Source organism: Equus przewalskii, chromosome 8 (genome assembly GCF_037783145.1).
Source record: "Equus przewalskii isolate Varuska chromosome 8, EquPr2, whole genome shotgun sequence".
NCBI lineage: Eukaryota > Metazoa > Chordata > Mammalia > Perissodactyla > Equidae > Equus > Equus przewalskii.
The window spans coordinates 24,034,613-24,056,524 of record NC_091838.1 but is presented as its reverse complement, the minus strand read 5'-3'; the positions used below and the strand labels follow the sequence as shown (position 1 = coordinate 24,056,524).

General features: G+C 41.5%; 1 long non-coding RNA gene across 2 annotated transcripts; it reads right to left on the bottom strand.

Annotated features, from left to right (window-relative positions):
* Positions 1 to 2,785: 2,785 nt before the first annotated feature.
* LOC139085045 (uncharacterized) lies at positions 2,786 to 20,989 on the bottom strand. Of its 2 annotated transcripts, XR_011543030.1 has the most exons (4): positions 18,644 to 19,713; positions 17,536 to 17,615; positions 11,844 to 12,257; positions 2,786 to 3,056 (listed from the first exon to the last, which is right to left on the bottom strand). It is a non-coding gene; the product is annotated as an uncharacterized lncRNA (long non-coding RNA). The 2 variants fall into 2 exon arrangements; XR_011543031.1 differs by lacking the exon at positions 11,844 to 12,257 and having other exon boundaries at positions 18,644 to 20,989.
* Positions 20,990 to 21,912: the final 923 nt, after the last annotated feature.

Genomic DNA, 21,912 nt, shown 5'->3' with positions numbered 1-21,912 from the left:
TATAGAGCTACATACAATAGGTTCTCCATAAATACCTATTGATGGTGTTAAAATGATGTAAAGAGAAAAATTCATGAGAAAAACAAAGAAATGTCTGGGCCTTGAGAAAGATTAAGAAATAGTGACCAATCAAACATCCATTCATTCATTCATTTTAAAAGCATTTGTTGATCACCTACTTGTGCCAGACTCTAGAGGGTTACCAAAAAGACCAAGATACAGTGCTTGTTCCCAGGGGCTCGTAGTCTGGTGCAGAAGGCAGAGCAATAAACAGATAATTACACTGAAGAGTAATAAGCAGAGTAGAACTATGTGCAAGGCTCAGAGGCCACCCAGAAGAGGGAGTGAGGAAGTAGCAGGTGAGAATGTGGAGAAATTGGCAACAAGGGCTTGGGAATCATCCCATCAGTTTACTGTTTAAAGAAGTTCTAGAACATTTTTATTATATTACACTGAACTTTAGAAAAATGTATCTAACCAACAATCATATGGCACTTAATTGCTATGTGCCAGTCACTGTTCTAAGCATTCTACCATTGTTCATCCAAGTGACAATCCAGTGAGGTAGTACCGTTATCATTCCCATTTTATAGACAAGAAAACTGAGTCTCTGAGGTTAAGATAGTTGTATGATTCAGACAGTAGGTGGTGGAGACTGGATTTGACCCAGGTGTTCTAGCTTCAGGTTCCACGCTTTTACTGCTATGCCATGCCACTATAAGAACCTGAGTTTTAACCAAATATGCTCCTCAGGAAGTGCCTCTAAAACTTTAATTTACCTATGAATCCCTGGGATCTTGTTAAAAAGCAATTTGGATCCAATGGGTCAGTTTTGGGGTCTGATATTCTGCATTTCTAACAAGCTCCCAGGTGATGCCAACACGGGTGGTCCAAGGACCACACTTTGAGTTTCAAAGGTCTACAATCTGCTGTGAGTTTAGATATATACTCATTCATAGATTTTTTTCTCCACGTCTCCTCCTGTGCTTGTGGGAAAATTATGTGCAGACTTCACATTCTCATCACCACAATAGTACTTTGGCTGCAACCCATACCCTCTAGCAGCTGTACATCCTGAGAATGTACTGAGCATGCGAATGGAGCAAGGGCGTCAGCTGTGGGATAGATTGCATAGACTCAGGCTAGGCAACAAGCAGGAAGGCAGAGAGTGGGGACAGAATCATGGAACCAAGAAGAAAGAAAGTCTGGGAGCAGATACACTCAAGCCTCTTGTGAAAGTTGTGATGTGTGTGTGGGTAGCTGGGTGGGTTTCAATTCCAAATCCGATAATCCATTTCTAGGCCTTATAAACAAAGCATTCTACACTTACATGTTCCTTAGTCCACTGAAACTATTGTTATTAACAACATGTATGAAATGAGGTCATTGTGAATATCTGTGCATCATCACCTGATCCATATTCATCTCCTCTACATGGAATACTGAAATTTAAATCACATTCTCCTTTGACTAACAGAACTGACTTTTCCACAATAGCCTCACTCATTTTACAAATTTCAGTTCTTTGAAAGTTCCATGAACCATTCTGTAGTGTCCTCATCTCACCTAATAAATAGGCATTTTCTCTTTTCTTGGAGTAATTCAAGGCTTATCCCCACTCTTTGAACACGAATGACTTCTAAAGGCTTCACTGAGAGAGGTCTTATTTCTTTTGCAGAGTCTGAGTCGTGGACCACTCTCTAAGCCAGTGGGTTATTTCACAAGCCATGGCAAATTCCAAAAACTTAAATTAGAGAAAGTAGTCCCAGCTCGAGAAAGCATTTTGATTTTAAAAATGATTGCTTTATATTTGTGCCAAACGATATTGTCATAGTGTAGCTGGATCACCGAGTGCTCGCTCTGTAAGCACTTTGCACACATTGACTCCCTCATGCCCAAGCATTCTGCAAGACTGTCCTCCATGTGTTCCTGATTGGTTGTCATTCTAAAACAGCTAACCATTTCTAGTCCTTATAAATCAGGGATACGTGTTCGTTGGTACACAATAACAGTTATTATTATCCAATTTTTGTTTGAGTAAATGGATGCACAGAGAGGTGAAGCAAATTACCCAAGGTCACACAGCTGCTGGCAAGCTTGAAAGCCAGAACCTGAAGTCAGGGAGTCAAGACCCAGAGTCAAGCTCTGAAACAACTATGTTTTGTTGCCTCTCAAGAGTGAACAAAACCACAGAAGAGCTCTTACCAAAAAGGGAAATGGTGGCCTCATGGATAGGTAAGCTGTGCTTTAAAACCAGCCAAGTAAAATGTGTAACAAGTCAGCCAGAAGTTTTAATCGTCAGTTGTAGGAAATGGAGCCATTGCTTTTCAAACAGTAAGAGCAAGAGCCCCACGAGCCTGGCCTCTGCCTCTGCCCCAGTGAAGGGACCAGAAAGGCTGGGGTCTCCAGTGGAGAAACTGGAAATGGAACCAGATGCATCTGAGGGGTCTAGACGGGGTCTTTATATGGACAATGAGCTACAAGAGTTGGAGATTTTAGATGTGAGTAAGGCGAGGTCTGCCCTGGGTAAATTCACCAAGATGAAGCCTCTCCTGCATATAAGTCCTCTCACCGTCGCCATTTCCCTCATAAACTCTTTTGAATTCTGACCCTCCTACTAAATAGTAGGCATTCAATTAATGTTCATTGACAGCCTGTTGTAGGATCTTGCTTTGATCAGGTTTGGTCAGTGGGAGGGAAAGAAGCAAATCCATGACCCTTGCAAGGGGACAAAATGGTGCTTGTTTTAGTTATCTGTTGCTGTGTAATAAATCACTCCAAAATATAGGGGCTTAAAAAACATTTATTGTCTCTCCATTTCTGTGGGTCAGGAATCTGGGTGCAGCCTGGATGCCCACCTCTGCCTCTCACAAGGCTGCAGTCAGGGTGTGGGCTGGGCTGCTGTCATCTCAAGGTTCAACTGGGGCGGGATCTGCTTCCAGGCTCACTCATGTGGCTGTTGGCAGCCTCAGTCCTCAGTAACTGTTGACCCGAGACATCAATTCCTTTCCATGTGGGCCTCTCCACAGGGCAGCTCACAACATGGCTGCAGGTTTCTGAGAAAGAGAGACAGAGAGAAAGAATCAAGATGAATCCAGAGTCTTTTTATAACTTAATCTTGGAAGAAGACTCCCATCCCCTCTGCCTCATTCTACTTGCTAGAAGCAAGTCTACACTCAAGGGGAGGGGATAAGACAAGGGTATGAATACCACTGGGACTATCTTGGAGACAAAAAGAAGACAGAGACAACGTCAGCAATGATATGAGAGAAAAGTCTTATTGAACTTTGAGATTATAATTTTTGATACAAAACACTTCTCCGCACATCTAAGCTGCAGGAAGTCTATCAATCAAATTATACAACTATGCAAGAAAAATGCAGTAACATTTTCTCCCCTCTTGTCCAAGTTGATCTGCAAATCCTCAGCAATTTTCCTTCCTTGGCTGCACCACTTGACCCTTTAGAGTCCCAGGACTGGTAATCTATCATTAGTTATGCTACCAGCATTTGGGGCACATATATAGGTTAACAATTTATCATCCACATCGGGACACTCTTCGAGTGAAGGGACACTATTTCTAATTATACAGGGACAAAAGGCAAACCAAGAACCATAGTCACCCTCCTCTTAGGCCAGGTCAACGCTTTAAGGAGTGCCTTTCTCCCCTCCCTCAATTTTTCTCTCTCCCTCACCCTCCATCTCACTTCTTTTTCTTCCCTCATTCTCTCTCCATTGTCTCTCTCCATATCCAGTAAGCTGGAGGCAGAGACATCATCCATGAGCAGCCTGCTGACGATGCTGCCTGGTTTGTACCCGCTTGTTGCTTTCTCCACTCCTGGGCACCTTTTTCTACAGCTGCCTTTGAAGATGAAGGCGCAGCACACACAGTGCTCCCTGCCGTGGCTTGGTTTCCAAGCCACACTCAATCCTTTCCCTGAGGCATTTACTGGATACTTCTGCCTCTGCAGGGTGTGTCCTCCTTTCCCACTGTCAACAGTTCAAGGGGAGCGTGTGTGTGTGTGTGTGGGGGGGAGGGTTGTGTGAATGTGTGGGAGGGGTGTATCCACACATGTGGTGTGTGTGCATGTGTGTCTGTGCACACGTGTGTGATTCATGTGTATGTATGTGTGTGTGTGTCTGTGTCTGTGTGTGTAAGGAGTGTTCCCGGACAGGGTCTCAGAAATTAGAAAGGATTAAGAATAATACTGTCAATATTGATGGGTTCATTTTTGTTTTCAAAAAGCATTTCTTAAGCATCTCTATGTGCAGAATTTTTATTGGCTAATGTACCATCATCTTTTGGTATTTTTTTAAGTACGCATTTAGAAGTTAACATATCATTAAAAATACGTACTCTGGTGTTTGCCCCTAACCTAGGGGTAGGAACTTTGTTACTAAAATTGAACATAAAGATGAGGAAGCATTGACATCACTTACCGAATATGTCCAGTCTTCTCCCTCTCAAGGGAAATGAATTTTTACAACCTCTTTTTTTTGGGAGGTGGGGGCAAGATTAGCCCTGAGCTAACATCTGCTGCCAGTCGTCCTCTTTTTGCTGAGGAAGACCAGCCCTGAGCTAACATCTGCGTCCATCTTCCTCTACTTTACATGTGTGACGCCTGCCACAGCATGGCTTGCCAAGCGGTGCCATGTCTGCACCCGGGATCCAAACCAGCGAACCCCAGACCACCGAAGCGGAGGTGCACACTTAACCACTGCGCCACCGGGCCAGCCCCTACAACCTCTTTTAACTATCACCAATGGGTAGACATTAGCCAGATTGTTGTTAGATAGATGAAATTTAGGAAACTACATCTGGGAACTGAATTATTCATTAAAATAATGCTACTTCCTAATTATTCAGTTATTCTCTTGTCTTTGTTAGCAAATATCCTGTAACTTATTCTAAGAAAGCAAGATATGAACACAAGAATATTTTCTTAAAACTAGAAAAGAAATTTCTTATGATCTTAATAGCCATCATTTCTGGATCATAAACACAAGAGCAATCCACATTGAAATTAACAGTTATAATTTTTAATGATCTGGAGAAACCATATATCTTTCTAAATGTTCAGTAGTTCAGGACAGATGAGCACAAAAGTGAATTTTCTCCTTTTTCTCAACTCATCTTAATTGAATTGGCAACAAATATGAAATCACTTTTCAAAGCTATTACAGAGTGCATATATAGCATTATCAAATATAGTCTAGACTGCTATTAGTTTTGCAGCAAAGAAATGTTTCTATCATACAGTCCTAATCAAGAAAATTAAATAACGGATTGATAACTGGTGGATAATATTCTCTCATGAGCTAGCTTTTAAATGGGTCACATTGTTCTCCATTTCATTGGAAACTGAAAATAGATGCTATATCAGCGATGTTTGTGAAAAATAGCACATTATCTGGAACTGATGGTGGGGAGGAGGCAGCATATTTCTTTATAAATTAAGCCTCTAGCAGAACCATAAAGTTTTAAAATCTTACAGGGGTATAGCTCATCCATTCCAAGCCCCTCATTTTCTGAGGAAGCAGACATCCAGAAATATTAAGGGACCAAACTAAAACAACTATTTAGTATCAGAATTATGATTTCAGCTGTAAAAATCCATTTCAACTTAAATACATTGTGTGTCCTTTTTTCTGAATAAAGACAGAGTGGCGAGAAAGAGAATTTATCCTTAGATTGTTTTCTGTAATAAATATCCTCTAAGAGTCTGTAGATTTTACCCCTTGATGAGTCTTAACTATAATAAAAGGTAATGAGTTGAAACAGAGAAAAACAAGGCAGAGAAACAATTTTGTCCCCAAATGAATAGGAAGTAGCCCTTTTCTCCCCAATCTCACCAACAGGACCTGCCCTGCAGTGGGATGGGCCACACCCTGTCCTCTGAGCACTAACAGAGCTTGTGCCCCCACCCCTGCCCCCCAGCACCACAGGCTGCACCGCAATTGTCCCTGCTGCGTGGACCCACTGGGAACTGTGGCCTCAGCTACAGCCACTTCAGTCGGAGATACAGAGCATCAGGAAAGGCTTTTTCTCTCGCTGCCCCAAAGGAGCCAATATTAACCTCCCTGTTCCTGCCTTCCCAGAATCAGGGTGACAATCAAGCACATCCAGTCTGGAGCCAGCCAGCAAGAGTAACTTTTGAACAATTCCGGATTTCCCCCAGAGCCAGGTTGCCTTTGACCTCTGGGCCACTCGCCACTTACTAAATACGTTACAGGTTGTATTTCATGCATTTGAGGCTTGATGGGGCTGAAAGTGAAAGTTTTGTGTCCAGAACACATTAAATCAAGTTCCAATTTAGAATAGCCTTTTTCCTGGCTCCTGCCTGCTGCTAGGAGTCATTTTGCAAAACAAGAAAATGAGCAGCTGAAAGGCTAAGCAATTAGTATTTTTTTCCCTACGTACTTCATCTCCTACATCTCTGCTCAAGGACGTGTCGGGGGACTCTGGGCTCTGCTAAATTAGTAGCTAGTGGAAGTCCCTTGATAAATTAAAAAGAAACGAATTAATATCAGCGCTCTGCGAGGTGAGGCCTGAAGCACCTCTCTGGCTGAAACAACTTAGGATGACCCAGTTATGATTATAATGAAGGGCTGAATAGGATGGTATTCCCAATAGAATTTTAAAAATTAGAAGATTGTGCAGTAATGGTAACCCACATATAAACAGAAGCTAACATTTTTGGAGCACGAACTATCTGGCAGACACGGTGCTAAGCCATTTACAAACATGAGCTCATTTATCCTCATAAGAACCCTAGGAGATAGGTTCGATTGTTATCTCCATTTTAGAGATGATGAAACAGTAGCTTGGAGAGGTTAAGTCACTTGCCATAGGTCACACAGCCAGTAAGTAGTGGGATCAGGTTTTGAGTCTAGGCAGCCTGACTCCAGAATCCCCACTTGTAACTGCTATTCTCTGACTACGATAAGGAAGATATGTATCAAGTTAGAATATATTCAAGCATTTTTAACATACACAAAATTATTTAAGGACCAGAGTCAAAAGACTTATAATGGCTCCAAAGTTGAAAAGGAGAGGATTTGCAAAAATGGCCAACACACAGAGAAATAGGAGAGAAAGTGGAAAAGCCTGTGCAAGGCCAGAGAGGATGGTATTGTTAGATTGTTTAGGAGAGAAGGAAGCAAGTACAATAGTCCCTCCTGTGTTTTATCGTTCTCATAGATAGCATAGAGTAAATTTTTCCTTTCCCCAAATGGCTTCAATTCCAAGCAAATAAATAAAACAAAATAAATTCACCCAACCAGCCTGATGGCATTTCAACCTCATTGTTCTTGTCTTGGAAAATGTAAGAAGTGATTACGAAAGAATTAGAAAGGGGAAGTCTATGGGGCTTCCCCTCCAGAATTTAAAATATGCACTTGGGCATAGAAAATCTCTGGATTTGTGTATTTTCGCTCTAGTGACGAAGTCTGGATCTTTAGTTTCTAAGAACATTCCAAACATGTTATGCAGCTGGGAGAATGTTGAACAAATATTAGGAATAAATAGCAATCTTAAATTAAAATGAACCAAATTGTAACTTAGGAAAAAAATCATCTATCGTATGTCCATGAAAAAGCCTATTTTAGAAAATCTAACAGCCTTTTCCCCCAGTGTGTCATTCACGTTGTTTAAACTGAGGTTTGCACATCTGAGAAGTTCTAAGATTTAGTGTTATTCTACGTAAACAGTTTCTAAGCTTGGGTACCAGGGTGTCACTGTGGCCGAGGAGATGGAACGCCCCACACTTCTGCCATTCGGTTGAAGGATTCCAAAATTCCATTTTCGTCTGCAGAACAGCTATTTAGTTGATGCAGCAGTGTTTGGACTAAAACATTTTTGCCAACTCTTATACCAAATCCCAACTGTTTTATTACAAATTACAAAACTAGAAAACCAAAGGCATAAGTTTTACACATTTCTAATGTATTTAGTTTAGCATATGATAGTTTTCAGTTTGCTAAATTCCTTATTTTTACATGTTGACAAGTTATAGAAATATACATTGGATTACAAGCTGCTTTCCAATGATCCCTTTGTTAAAGGAAAAGTTGCAACATTGGAAATGTACCCTGTGTTCATTAGCCTACCTCCCTTTTGATCGTATATTGTGGCTTTTGCTGACTTAAGAGAGGCCAAGTTCCTCCAGAAATTCAGTCTCAGCTGTATAAACAGTCTGGTAATCTTCGAAAGCATTTCTTAAGTCATTAATAACAGTGCCTGAACTATGCTTTAGAGGGACTGAACTGAGCTTAGACAATAATAATATTATTTCATCTCCAAAAGCCCTTGACAGACTGGAAAGATTTATCAATAAATTCAATTGGGCCCAAATGAAAAAAATTTATTAATTTTAATGCTTTATGAGAGAAAATATACAGGGATAAAGCAGTAACAAATATATGTTACATGCTTTTTGTGGGCGAGGCGCTCTTCAAATGATTTGGACACTGGATACAATGGCTGTCAAGATATTTCTAGAACAATCGCCCCCCCCCCCCCCCCCGAGTTTACAGTCTAGCTGAGGGATGAAGGCGGGGCAGACAATTAAGCTCTTAGTGGCAAGGGTCTGTGTTAAGCATTGTGACACGTGAAGCACAGGTCTGCACAGGCTGTGTGCATGGCAGGGAAGGGGAAAGAGGAGAGAGGAGGCAGTCCCTGAGTCAGCTTGTGATGTGGAGAAGGAGAGACACGCGTACTAAATAGGTTTTGTTAACACAACTGAACATGATAAATTCTTAGTGATCTTAGCAAGGAGAGACTGATCGCGGTTGTGGGGACCAGAGAAGGTTTCTTCAAGGAAGTGATCTTTGAACTAAACCTTAAGGAACGGGTAGGATTTCAAGAGGCAGGGATGACAGGGGATTTCCGGCAGAGCAAAGACTTGGAAGCAGGGAGTCACAGGGAGAATTTAGGGCACAGCAGGCAGCACAGTGAGAGAGCCGAGAGCATGCTGAGAAGCGGAACTGGCAGGCAGGTGTACAAAGTTCTCAGGAGGGCACAGGAGCCCCGGGAAATGGAAAGCTCAGTTTTCCCTAAAGCAAAGGTTTAAGTTCCTAATATGACTTAGCTTAATTTTAAACCATTCATTCACTAGGAGAAAAATTGATTATTTTGCTCCTGAAATCTATAAAATCCAAGATCTCCCAAAGGCACAATTGGTATGTGGAAAAGGCCCGAGGGAATTCCTGTCCTCTTTAAAGTGCCACTTGCCATTGGGTCATTTCTTAGGCCTCCAGAGTCCTCTTGTTCTCTTCCAGTTCCCAGGGAAAGAGTAGACACCTCTGCTGCCGTTAGCTTACAATATTACAAGATGAGCATTTTCTACTGTAGAAAAGAGGAGAAACCTTTGTCATATGTGGTAGCTACACCACACCCCAAGAGGTCAATGTCAGATGCAGTCTCTCTAGGGCAATCCTATAGAGACGTTTTTGGCTGTCAGTCACTTGAATAAAGTTCAGAATACAAGGCAGGGCAAAGTTTTGCAAATCTTAAAACCCCAAAGCAAATCTATCCCAAATAAGTAGGATGCTGAATGCTGGATGCTGAAACTCCAGAAAATTCCTTAACTGGTTCAAGGATTACTTTTCCCAATTGAAATTACTCTTCTGCCAAGAAAAGATTTCTCAAAAGCTAGACTTTCATGTATTCACCACCTTGACAGATTACAGACATTACAAATGTCTGTTCTTACGTTTTCCCAGGTATAGAATTGATCTTTTATATGACCGATGGCTTCTGTGAAATGGCACTTTTTTTCTCTCTCAAAAAAAGATTCTTTTAAAGCATATCCTATAATATTTTAACCCATTATTATGAGATACTGTGAATAGATAAAAAGTAATATTAATGCTTTTGAGTTTTCCTACAGTAACTGAGATACATTTGATTTAAAAGACTGGGAAGTGGAGGGTCTGGACCCCTGGTATAGTGGCTTGGTGGCCTGGCGTTGGCGGTTCAGATCCTGGGCACAGACCAACACACTGTTCATCAAGCCATGTTTTGGTGGCATCCTACATACAAAATTGAGGAAGATTGGCACAGATGTTAGCTCAAGGCCAATCTTCCTCACCAAAAATAAAAAATAAAAAAAAAATAAGATGGAGAAGAGGAGTTTTAAAGAAATTCAACTTTTCACTCATAGCACTTGGCAAGAGCCCTCCATCTTCTCTGATAGATTTCTGTGATGCTGCTTTACTGCTGTTAAAGCCGACCTCTTCCATAATTGTCAACTTACTAACTATCTAAAGACAACCAAAAGAATTTTAAGTCAAATCATATTTCTACTAGAACTAAAACTGGACTTGTCCAGCTTAGCAGCTGATACACGTGAAAAGTTTCAAGAGTTCTAAGTATTGTGGTAATATTTCTAAAGTGATCAATTGCTCAGAGTTAGGCATTCTATGGTAGCAGTAACTAGATGGGTCTCAGTAAGTGGGAGGCCATGCTGTTGGGCCCATGCATCACCCCAATAGCCACTGCATTCATGGGCTCCTCATGTCAGCACTAGGGTGGTTAATAATAGATGCTGGCAGGTATCAACTGGCTGGGTCATCCTATCTGCTCAGTTGTTTAGTGCCTCTTCCACGGATACTCTCATGGGTCTTAACATGTGATACAAGGGTCTTCACATTCAGGCTTACTCCATGTGTCCATCCACGTGCAGCTGTGACCTTCTAATCTTTTTCCTTCTAGACTCCTGACCAGCTGGCCAAGCCATTCACTATTTCCCATGATTCTCATTATTTCCTAACCACAGCCACTTCTCCTTCATTGTAAGGGGGGGTGACCAAGTACACTGCCCGTTGTGGGGATTTTCTCTCACCACATTCTATCAAGGCCACCTCTGAGAGAGCCTGCAGCATGGCTGCCATCCATTTGCAGTTTGCCCCACACACCAAGCTCACCCTCCATAAAGCACACTTGGGCTTTTTCTCCCTTCTGCAGGATCCTCTATACAGCCACAGGTATAAGGCAAGAGAGGACTGTACAACAGTTGTGGGTGCACTGGGATCTGGACTGCTGTCCATGCCATTTTCTTGAGCCCACTAGTGCTCAATCCTGGAAGTATCCATTTCGTCTTATGGTGAATTGCTGCCGGTCCGACCTGACATTATGATTTACTAGGTCTGCACAGCTCATGATGGACAGATCCAGCTGAGTGGTCGCTTGGTATTTCATGGTCAGACATTCTGTCTACCAGAGCTCAGTAACACACCAGGAGATGTTTTTCAAAAAGCCTATAATTCTATGCTGCTAGTGAAGTGGCTTTACTCCAGAACTCCGGGGACCTGTTCTGAGATTCTCCCACTGAGGCTTGCCACAAATTCCAAACTGAGGGCGTCTTTCCCCACCACTGGTACCTCCAACACCTGCTACAGAGTCCTTCCCTACTCTAGCCATGTTCAAAGTTAAGTAGCCTTTTGCTCCACTCCATTGGAGCTGGAGCAGTATTCCCAGCTGTGGAATCCACTGCTTCTAGAATCCAGAGAGGCCCAACAGATAACTGTGATTCCTTCTTGGTGGTAGAAAGTAAGATGCGGTACTTTGGAGGGCATATCCTGGCACATCCCTGACCACTGGACCCGTAAAACTTATACAAATATAGCAACCACTCAGTCTATCATATTCCCTGAAATGCCTGCAGAGAATCTCTACATTCCACTGTAGGATTGGTTTTTTCCAGGGAAAATCCAGAAATTCTTGTCTTTCTTCATGCCCATGGCTCTCAAACTGTAGAGTGCATAAGAATACATTTGAATGCTTGCCAAAATATAAATTCTCAGGCCCTGCCCACAGAGATTCTGATTCCAAATATACGTACATGATCCCGGGAATCTGTGCTGAGAAAGCTCCTCCAGGTGCTGTTGATGGACTTTGAGAAGTTCTGCTTTATGCCTTTGAACATGCTCTTCACTCTGCCTGTGACGCCTCCGCTCTTCTCCACCTGGCCAACTGCTACTGATTCTTCAAGACTCAGCTCCAACATATGTCACTTCTTTTGCAAAGCTTTTCCGAACTCTCCTCAGGATGAAGTTAGTCCATCACGACACCACATCAGTTTTCATGTCTCTTTTAATTTCCATATTTACTTAGGTGAAGTCTTGTCTTCCCACAAGGCTGGAAGCTACTTCCATATAGAGATTTTCATTCACCTTTTATCTCCAATGGTTATCCCAACACCAGGCACATAGTAGGCACTCACCGCACACTTCTTGGATTGATGAGTGCCCAAATCCTGGGGATGTCAGCATGAAAATTGTAACTGAATTGGTTGAGTTCTGCACTATAAAACATTCATATATAGACATTTGTTTCTTTCATTTTCTCAATAAATGAATACTATATGCTTTCTCCAGAAACCTCATCACATGTTGTGTTTAATCCCTTTGGGGAGCTACAAGATAAGGCCCTAATCTCTCAAGGACTGACATGTGATCAACTCTTAAAGTCTTTTTCCAAACAGAACATAGCTTTTTACCTGGACAGATCCAAGAACAATTTCCTATGAGTTTCCCATCATTTCAATAGTGAACTTCTTTTGCTAATTAATTAATAATTTGCTTGACGTGACCCATTTTTGAAGTGTTGCAAGTTCAGTCCTCTGTGGATCTATGTCTTTAATAAAACCACAGCATGACTGGGAGATACATCTCCACCCCACCTTTGTTCTGTGAAATCCCACAAAGATGAATTTGCTTCAGCCCAAGCCAGAATCAAGTTGTTGATGTTGGTGGCGATGATGGTGGTGGTGGTGGTAATGCCTTTTGTAAATGCTATAATTCATTTTAGAAAACAGCAGAAGGCCAACGTGTTAATCGAATTCCCCACTGTGAATGCTATTGGTATTTGGAGAAAATAAATCAAAGAAATTGAAACATCAGAGCAACATTTGTTGCAACTTGAGAAATTAAATGAATTCTTCAGAAACAGCCTAAGAAACTAAGAACCTCTGACCAGAGTCTTGGTCTTTTTGTGTGATATTTATTACCTTACCTGGATTTTAGCTACTGAATGGTGCTAGATAAACTCAAGAAAAGCTACAAGGCACATTCCGTTTTGTGGCACTGAACTATTTTCCTGTATTGATGAAGACTACTCATAGTTTGATCCACCCAAAGAAAAGCTCCTGGTACATTGAAATAAAATAAAGTCATTAAACATTGGGTAACAAATAAAATGAAAGCATATGGAGCTTTTTCTGTACAATATGTACTAACAAATGTCCCAAAAGAACAAAGAAATTATTTTTAATTATTTTTTGAGAGTTTACTCCTCTAAACAAAATTAAAGACAAAAACACATGAAATGCTTCCTGTATACTCGACTGTATACTGCCCAGTACCAAAAGGATAAAGTAAAATTTTCTTCTTAATAAAAACACATAAAATAATTTAAAAGTTATGTACCATAAAATCACACTAGAAAAGCTCCTGTTTGTTTGAACACAGTCTCTTCAATCTTCCCTTGCCTTTTACAAGTAGATATTTGTACCTTAAAAAGAAATGTGAGTTCTAAAAGAACAGGAAGTGCTGGAGTGTAAAGAGAGGACCAGGTACATTTGTCTTGTGTATCACATCTGAAATCCTGTATGTCCCGCTAATGACTAGGAATTGTAGCAAATATTTTCCTAGTTCAAAAAGAAAACAATGAGCTGTGGAAACATTTCCAATTTAATCATGCAGAAATTTGCTGAAATGAACCGTGAAGAATTTTTTTAACAGTGGAAGAAAATAGTCAGTGATTTTAATAGTAATCAAATCTTTACAGCTTCTAAATTCTGCTCTTGTAATAGCAGGAGAACGGATGGAGTATACAGAACTATAAATGAAAAGGAATGACTCTTTCAACAACCACATGGCTGTTTACATTGACAATTTGTCAGATTAATCAGCAATCCTTCAGGTCAAATAAAAACAACTCCATTACAGAGACATATTCTCCTACTCTTGATTCTGACATTTCTCACCCTCTTACCACCAAAATAAATACACATCTCTATAAACGTATATATACATGTGGCAATGACAGTGAAGCACACATTGGAAATTAGTTACTTTTTGGTTAAGGGCATCCTCCATCTTGTGGATCTGCTTTGAAATTAAAATATTCCTAGGAGGAGTAACATACACTATTATCATCTTATTGAAAATTTATCAGCTCCTTCTTCTCTGTGACCCAGGTTGTAAGAGAGGAAGTGGGAAGGACAGGAAGTGAAGAAAGTATGCAAGAAGGGGTGGTAGGGGCCTCAAAGACAGCCTACCACACAATTTTGCCCACTCTGACAACCAGCATTTGAATTGCTTGCCAATGCATAAGTGAGTTTTAGTGCAAGCACAGTTCCCAGAGTAAACACCATTCGTTGCCACCACTGGCTACTCAGAAGACAAAAGGAAGGACCAAATTCTTGTCATTGAGACAAATGTGGACATGCATAAACTATAGCTATGCACAATAAAAGTTTCCTTGATGAAAAGGAAGAATGCTATTGCTCTCTGCCATCTGACGTGTTCAGATTCCAAAGAGAAATTTTGGTCTGACGTATGAACCATGTATAATGCTTTCCTGGATCTAATTCATTTCACACTCACACCATGGGAGGGGGAGTTGAGTGGTCCTGACTGTTTCTTTATTGCTAGATATAAACAACATGTATCTTGTCCTAAGAATTTGATACCAGCTCAACACAAGGTTGACATAACGGAAGCCATATTGTTGAAAAGAAACCATATGTAACTTTAAATGAGCTCTGATTAACTAGCCCCGACATGCCCTGTAGATTTTATGGCCCGTCTCAGCTGCCATAAAGTGATAACTTTGTTCTTTTGAGTTCTCGAGGAATGTGATGATGCCCGGGCAGAGAGCCTATGCTGATAGCCATCATCTATGACAAGTGAAAGATCAGGATATAGGTCGCGTTCTTCTGGCCTCTGACGCATATCCAGTAAAACAAAAGGACTATCATGAACTAAGACCAGACGTCTGCCCCCACCCAGAGACCAGCCGCCTCCCCTACTTGGAAACCAGGCCTGTATATAACTGGCCTGTAGTCTTTGTTCTGTAAGGTGGTTCTTTTGGACATTAGTCAGCCATCTTCCCTCTTGCTAGCAAGCCGTAATAAAGAAACCCTTTCTCTCCTACCCCCTTGCTTCCCGACTATTGGCATGTCTTGCTGGGAGCAAATGACCCCCCTTGGGCAGTAACAAATTGATCAGTAATTACTTTTTAGGCAGAAAGATTGATGTGGTGATGGTGGTGGTGGTGGTTTTCGCTAGAAATAATGGTCACAAGTTAGCCAATGATATGGTACACTGATGACACAATGTTATCTTTCCAAGAGATGAAAATAGATACTTGCAGCTGCGGATACAGACTTCCTGTACTAAATGATTCTTTTTCATCACCAAGGAGAACTCACCCAATGGAGCTCTACCCTGCAGCAACTACACCTGCAGAAGTTACTTTGTTCCAAGTGCTAGATGAGTATAGTTTGGGAATTTGGCCCAAACAATTAAAGGCCCTGCCAGTTAGGAGAGCTGACAGATTCTGAGCAGGAAATCATTATGAGGTATTTAAAAGTCACTATCCCATTACAGCAGCTATTCGAGGCAAATTCAAGTAATCATCCTAAGTCGGGATGGTTTGGAACTCATTGTGGGAAAAAATGAGCCCCTTATGACAGCCACCAAGCATAGTCCCCCACACACAGACACACATTTAGTCTGGTTCCAGCTTGCCCTTAACTTTCTACCGTCAATACTTGAAAGATTTAAGAAGTAGTGATTTTTCTTCTAAAACACTGTCCTTGAAATAAATTTCTCTAAGCCTCACCCTGCCTGCCCACCACACCACTAATAATCCATTTTGGGGGCATTCAGGAAATTCAGTTAAAGAGTAAAAGACGTTTCGATGCTAACCAATATTTACACCACAGCTGGGTGCGAGTCTTTCAAAGGCCTCAAAAATGTGCATATTGTTGATCTACCAATTTGGTTTCTAATAACTTTTCCAAAGAAAATAACTAGAGATTTGTGCAAGGATTTTGCTACAAGGACTCATATTATGGAGTTTTATAATATAAAAAATAAGCAAATAACCTGAATATTCTGCTATATAAAATCTTTAGTTTGTGGTGAACCCATGCACTAGAATATTTTGCTATCATTTAATATTAATAACTATATCTCACCAAATAGAAAAATATTTATAGTATAACATTAAGCAAAAAAGCTTGGAATGCAGTGTTTTGTACTGTATAAACTATAAGGGAGAAAAACTAAAAGGACACACACCCAAACACTAAGATGGATTATATGTAAGCGATGGGCCTAACAACTACCTTCTCTATTCTTCTGTTTGTTATATTTTCCAAATAATTTGCAATAAATATGTATTAGTTTAATATTCAGAAAAAAGTAATTTCCAAAACAACAAAGCAAATTCAAGAGTGCGTAGATAGATGTCAGTTGTTGGAAGCTCAGAGCTCTGGGAGAATAAAGGCTTGCAAATTAAGGTATGTGTGTTGACTTGTGTATTGTGTTAAGCGGAAATGTGTGCTGTTGCTAACAATTTTGTGTGAGCAAATTATAATGCTTCAATTCCCTTATGTGGTTGCAAAGAGATAGGTTTTTTCAGGAAGTTTTGGATGAGCATTTAATGTTGCTGGCAACTTGAAGCAAGGCGCCAAGGAATAAAATGTTGGCCCAGGAATAAAATGTGGGCAATAACACTAGGTTTCCTGCGGGTGCTGTGCTCAGAATTCCTGGGGATAAGAACAAAGGTTGACAATTCCTTTGACCCTATACATGGAGTGACTTTTCCTCTGCCCCCCACTTCCTGTTGCCCACACTTTTGGGTGCTGTAGACACTCATGTCCCATGGACTCAGGAGAGTGGGTGACATGGCAGCTGAGAAGTCCAGAATACCCAGCACCAGGCTGTTAAGAAGGGCCAGCCCCGATTCCTATGCAGGAGTGCAGACAGGAAATGAGACCTTTCAAACTCTAAGTGGAAGACATGTTCCTCAGAATTTGGATGGCTGAAGTAGAAAATATAAACAACGGAAGACTATAGGAAGGAGCAAAAGAACAATTTTAAACCAGATTTTCAGAGACAACAGAGCATTCAAATCATTAAACTGAACCAAGTCAAATCCCAGCTCTGCCATTTACATTCTGAAAGCCTTGGAGCACGTGACTCTGGGTCTGAGCTTCCTCACCTACAAAGCGGAGATGCTAGCTGATTCTCGTGTTCACGGCAGTGATGTTCTATAAAGTTGCTGCAGACACTGAATTGGTGAACACTGACTCATGGCTCCTACGGGAAATAGTTAGGTTAGGCTTCTGTGAGCCTCTAGTCACAATATTTTCATCAACCCATCAATACGTAACTTTGTTTTATGTGTGTTGCTGTTTAAAGGCACCTTATTTAACATATATATTCTTGACTCCTTAACTCCGGACTCACAATCAACAGACTGCTCTGTACTCACGCCTGCAGGAAGCTTGTCTAACTCACCTTGTTTTCTCCACGAGGCCCATCCCAACCTTCTTGCTCTTAGCAACAGCAGCCAGCACTTCAGCACTATGCTCAGGGACCTTTTTAAACAACGAGATCACCAACATAAAGCAAAAAAATGAGAAAAACATAGCACTACACAGACTGCAAGAACGACACCTGTTTACGGTTTGAGAGCTGAAACAAGAGGGCAGAGCATTGCCTGGTTCGACTTCACCTGGGACCCTGTGCATCAAGCCATTCAAATTTTGTGCTGCTCTTCGGTATGTGCATGTCTGCCGGTGACAGTGAAGGGACCATGAGTATGGATTTGGGAGTTACAAATAAATTTTAGAAAGTTAGGTGAATTAGCCAAACAGAAGCCCCAAATAATGAAGATCAACGGTAGTAACAGTATCTACTTCAGCAAGTTGTTGTAGAGATAAGTGCAAGAACTCATGCCAAGCATTTAGCACAGCATTTAGTACATATGTGCCAAATATGTGCAGAACATGGAACTACTTTTGCAAAATATTTAAAGCACCAACAGGTTTGAAGTGTATAACTATGCGTATTCCCACATCCTGGAAATGAATACTCTGGAAAGAGGACTACAAAAGCAGCCTAGTGTTAAAATCACCTGATGAACTGGTACTATTTTTTGCCATGACTTTCTTCAAATGAACTTAAAAGGAAAGACACTTAAAATAAAACAACCTATATGTTTTCCATTGCAGGGTTGTTGAGTTATAATTAAGACCTCTGGGAGACCTGGAAGTGGGAGGAGCCAGCAAGTTAATTGTTTTGCAATAAAAACTGCTCTGGAAGAGATAATTAACCCTTACTCAGAAGTAAATAGTGCTGTTTCCTCAATAAAATATTAATAGGACTCACTAAAGAGTGCTTCAGTGTAATTTTTTTTAACCTTAAAAACCACCTTGTTTGGCATTTATTTTTACTTCATTGTCATAATAAACACAAGGGATCTTTACTTGGCCCAGAATTTCCCTGTCAGAAAGTAAATATTTGATGATTGTGTAAGGAGCTATAAACACAATTTCCTGAGAGATTTTCTAGGAAGAAGTTTACCTGGCTGAGCTCAAAAGATTAAGATGATTTAAAAACTAACCTTGCTTCCAAGTGTGACAAAGTGGGCATTTTCTTCTCATTCCTTCTTCACAACTCTGTACAGCACTTGAATCCTCTTCTCCTTAGGCCAAACTTCTGTTGTCATTGATGTTGCTGTGGTCTAAAATACTTGTCAGCCTCTGTCTATAGCGTCTCTAACTTCTCTCTCAAGTGTCTCAACTCCCAAACCCACTGCTCCTGCCTTCCTGGTTCCTGTTTATGGGATCACCATTCTTATAGTTGCCCAGGCTTATAACCTTGGACTCACCTCTTTCTTCTTCCTCTTCTTTGCCGCATGCCCATCCCATCCAACGACTTCATCCTGAAGAGATTACGCCTGTAGTGTTTGTCACATGCATCCCCATCTCTCCATGCCCATTGCCCTCTTCCTAGTTGAGTCCCTCAATTCTTATTGCCTGAGTCAAAGCAATAGCTTTGTAATCACCTCTCCATCATCTCTTCCCCAACCATCCTACCCACGTGTACTGAATTCATTTTTATAGAGGACCATTTATTATCATACCCCTGCTCAGAATTCTTCAGTGCTTCCCAGTGCCCACAGAATAAAGCACTAACTCTCCTTTGCTTGGTCAGGAGAATCTTCAAGGGCCTGTTCACAATCCTCCTTCACAACCACACCTCTCACAATTGCCTTTCACGAAGCCTGGACCAGGCCAAAAGCACGTCTTGCAGCTCGCTGTCCTTGCATCGAGAAATCCTGACTTCCGTCCTCCCCCGCTACCTTCTTTCTGCTCACATTTTCCTTTCCCCTAACTCTCAGGTGCTCCACTGCTAAATTTATTTCTGTCCCAACTCAAACGCCGCCTCCACCCTGACACCTTTCCCAATTCGGGCTACGGCAGTCAGCTTGCCTCCCGAGGGCCCAGCGCCGGCTCTGAACCACGCTGCGGCCTTGCTTTGTTGTAATACAGGCATTTCAGAACAGGATTCTTCAACACGGTGAATGGAGATTTCTGTCTAAATTGTGGGGGAAAATGGGAATTGAAACATTAAAAGAAATGAAATTTGAGGTGGAGAAATACCAAATATATCCCAAGAGCTGTGGGGAGGAAAAACAGAGAGACTTTTTCTTGAGTGATTACCCTCAAACTTCTTTTTTTTCCTTCAGGCAATCATTTTCTGTGAGAGAACTGAAAAACAATGCCCCCAACTCTTTTAAAAGCGTATCTTTTATCCATTGGAGGGGGTCTAAAAGACCCCCTATTTTATAATATTTTAGATACAAGAGAAGACTCTGTTGTGGCTCTGACAACATCACAGTTACAAAGCTGCAGGATTTCTGATGAAAGGGTTCAGGGGTAAGTACTCAATGTGATAAAAAGACCATCTCTGTTCCAGGAGGGAGCCAATTACATGACTACAGCTTGGGGACCTGAAATGCCTCAAGGCCAGGTGATCCCGTGCATATTGAAGAACTTGGAACTCCAGTTGCTGCCTGGTGGGCAATGCATTCCATAGAAAAGGAGAAGATGGGGAAAGAATTTAAACACAAAGCAACATGTTTAAGAGGCTGCTATGGTCTGAATGTTTGTGCCCTGCCTCCCAATTCATATGCTGAAATCCTAACTCCCAGAGGTGATGGGATCAGGAGGCGGGGCCTTTGTCAGGTGCTCAGGCCCTGAGGGTGGAGCCCTCCTGAATGGGATTAGTGCTTTTATGAAAGAGGTTCCAGAGAGATCCCTAATCCCTTCCACCATGTGAGGACTCAACCAGATGTCAGCTATGAACCCGGAAGAAAGCCCTCGCCAGAATGTCATCATGCTGGCCCTCTGATCTTGGACTTCCAGCCTCCAGAACTGTGAGAAATAAACGTTTGTTGTTTACAAACTACCTCACCTGTGGTATTTTGTTATAGCAGCCTGAACAGACTAAGACAGAGGTGTTTTTCCATTTTTGGCTAATGGCTTCGGGAAAGAATCATGTTCAGGAATAGAACAAATGGTAAAAGGGAAACAATATGTACCACTTTATTAGGTTATGTGAATTTTTCACATTGTTTTAAAATCTGTCTTAGATGTAGATAAGACCCCAATGGCAATGGTCATTATTCTGGGATAGCGGGATCACTGTTTGTTTCTTTGTTTTATCTGGCTATAGTTTTTCATAACAAGTCACGTTAGCCTCTAGGATAGCAGTTCTCAGTCCTGGCTGCACCCTATAATCACCCTGGAACCTTTTTCTCAAATGCCTGGGCCCCACCGCAGAGATTCTAGTTAGTCTGTGATCAGACCTAGGTGTCCATATTTTTTAAAGCTCCTCTAAGGAGCAGGCTGGTTGAGGACACTGCCCTAGGAGTCCTTTCTTCTCCATCCCACCCCCTTTATCCTAAGAAGGAAGACGGTTCCGATTTAGAGATGGAGATGAGGAAGTCTAAGTGAGCCTATAAGAAACAAATCTGCTCTCTACTCTTTTTCCTCTGGCTGCCGCAGTGGGTTCTTGTTCTGTTGAAATGCAAGTTTCCAGACTTACGTGTGTACAGTGGTGTCAGTCAAATGGGCAAGCAGTGTGCCTTGGTTCCAGGCCAGTCCTGGTAACCTGCCTGAGGGAACCAGAGCCCTCCAAGGGGTCCAGCCCAGCTCCTGTCCTGCATGGCTGGGTGGAGCTGAAGCCCAACTAAAGAGAAGGTATTTCTTTACAACTTGATATGCCCGTTATTCCCTAGGATTCCATCTTGCTTAGTAACCTTGGCAAGAAACGAGGTAGCTGGATTGACAGGATCCAGGAATTTGTGTCCCTTAATCAAATACCATCTAGTATCAACCCAGTGAAACCTCGACTTTTGAAAAACGTGTTTTGCTTATGTCATGAAAAATAATTTTACGGTAAAAGAAAATTACTACTCATTTGAGGAGTGATCAAAACTGCTCATTTCACTTACCCAGCAAAGAATCCAGGAGAAATCCACCACTCCCTGTTCCATTCTGGCTTTTATTGGCCCTGCGGTTCACTGGGCAGTGTTTGTAGATGGATTTAATGAAGGTGGTATCCGAAAGTAAATGAGGGGGGAATAAAGAGAAGTTTCAATGATGTTGGTAGAATCTGTGTTAATGAACCAATGAGCATAAAGTATGGGATCATAAGAGGGTAAGAAAATGTGCTTTAGTCAGGAGATGATTAAAATATGGAGGAGGGAGCCCTCCCTTTGAGTCAGTATTACAGAGAACACCCTAGGTTTTTGAGCTGGCATTGACTCCATAGAAAGCAGAGCCTATTACTTAAACACTGTGCCAAAAGTTGCCTACTACTCTT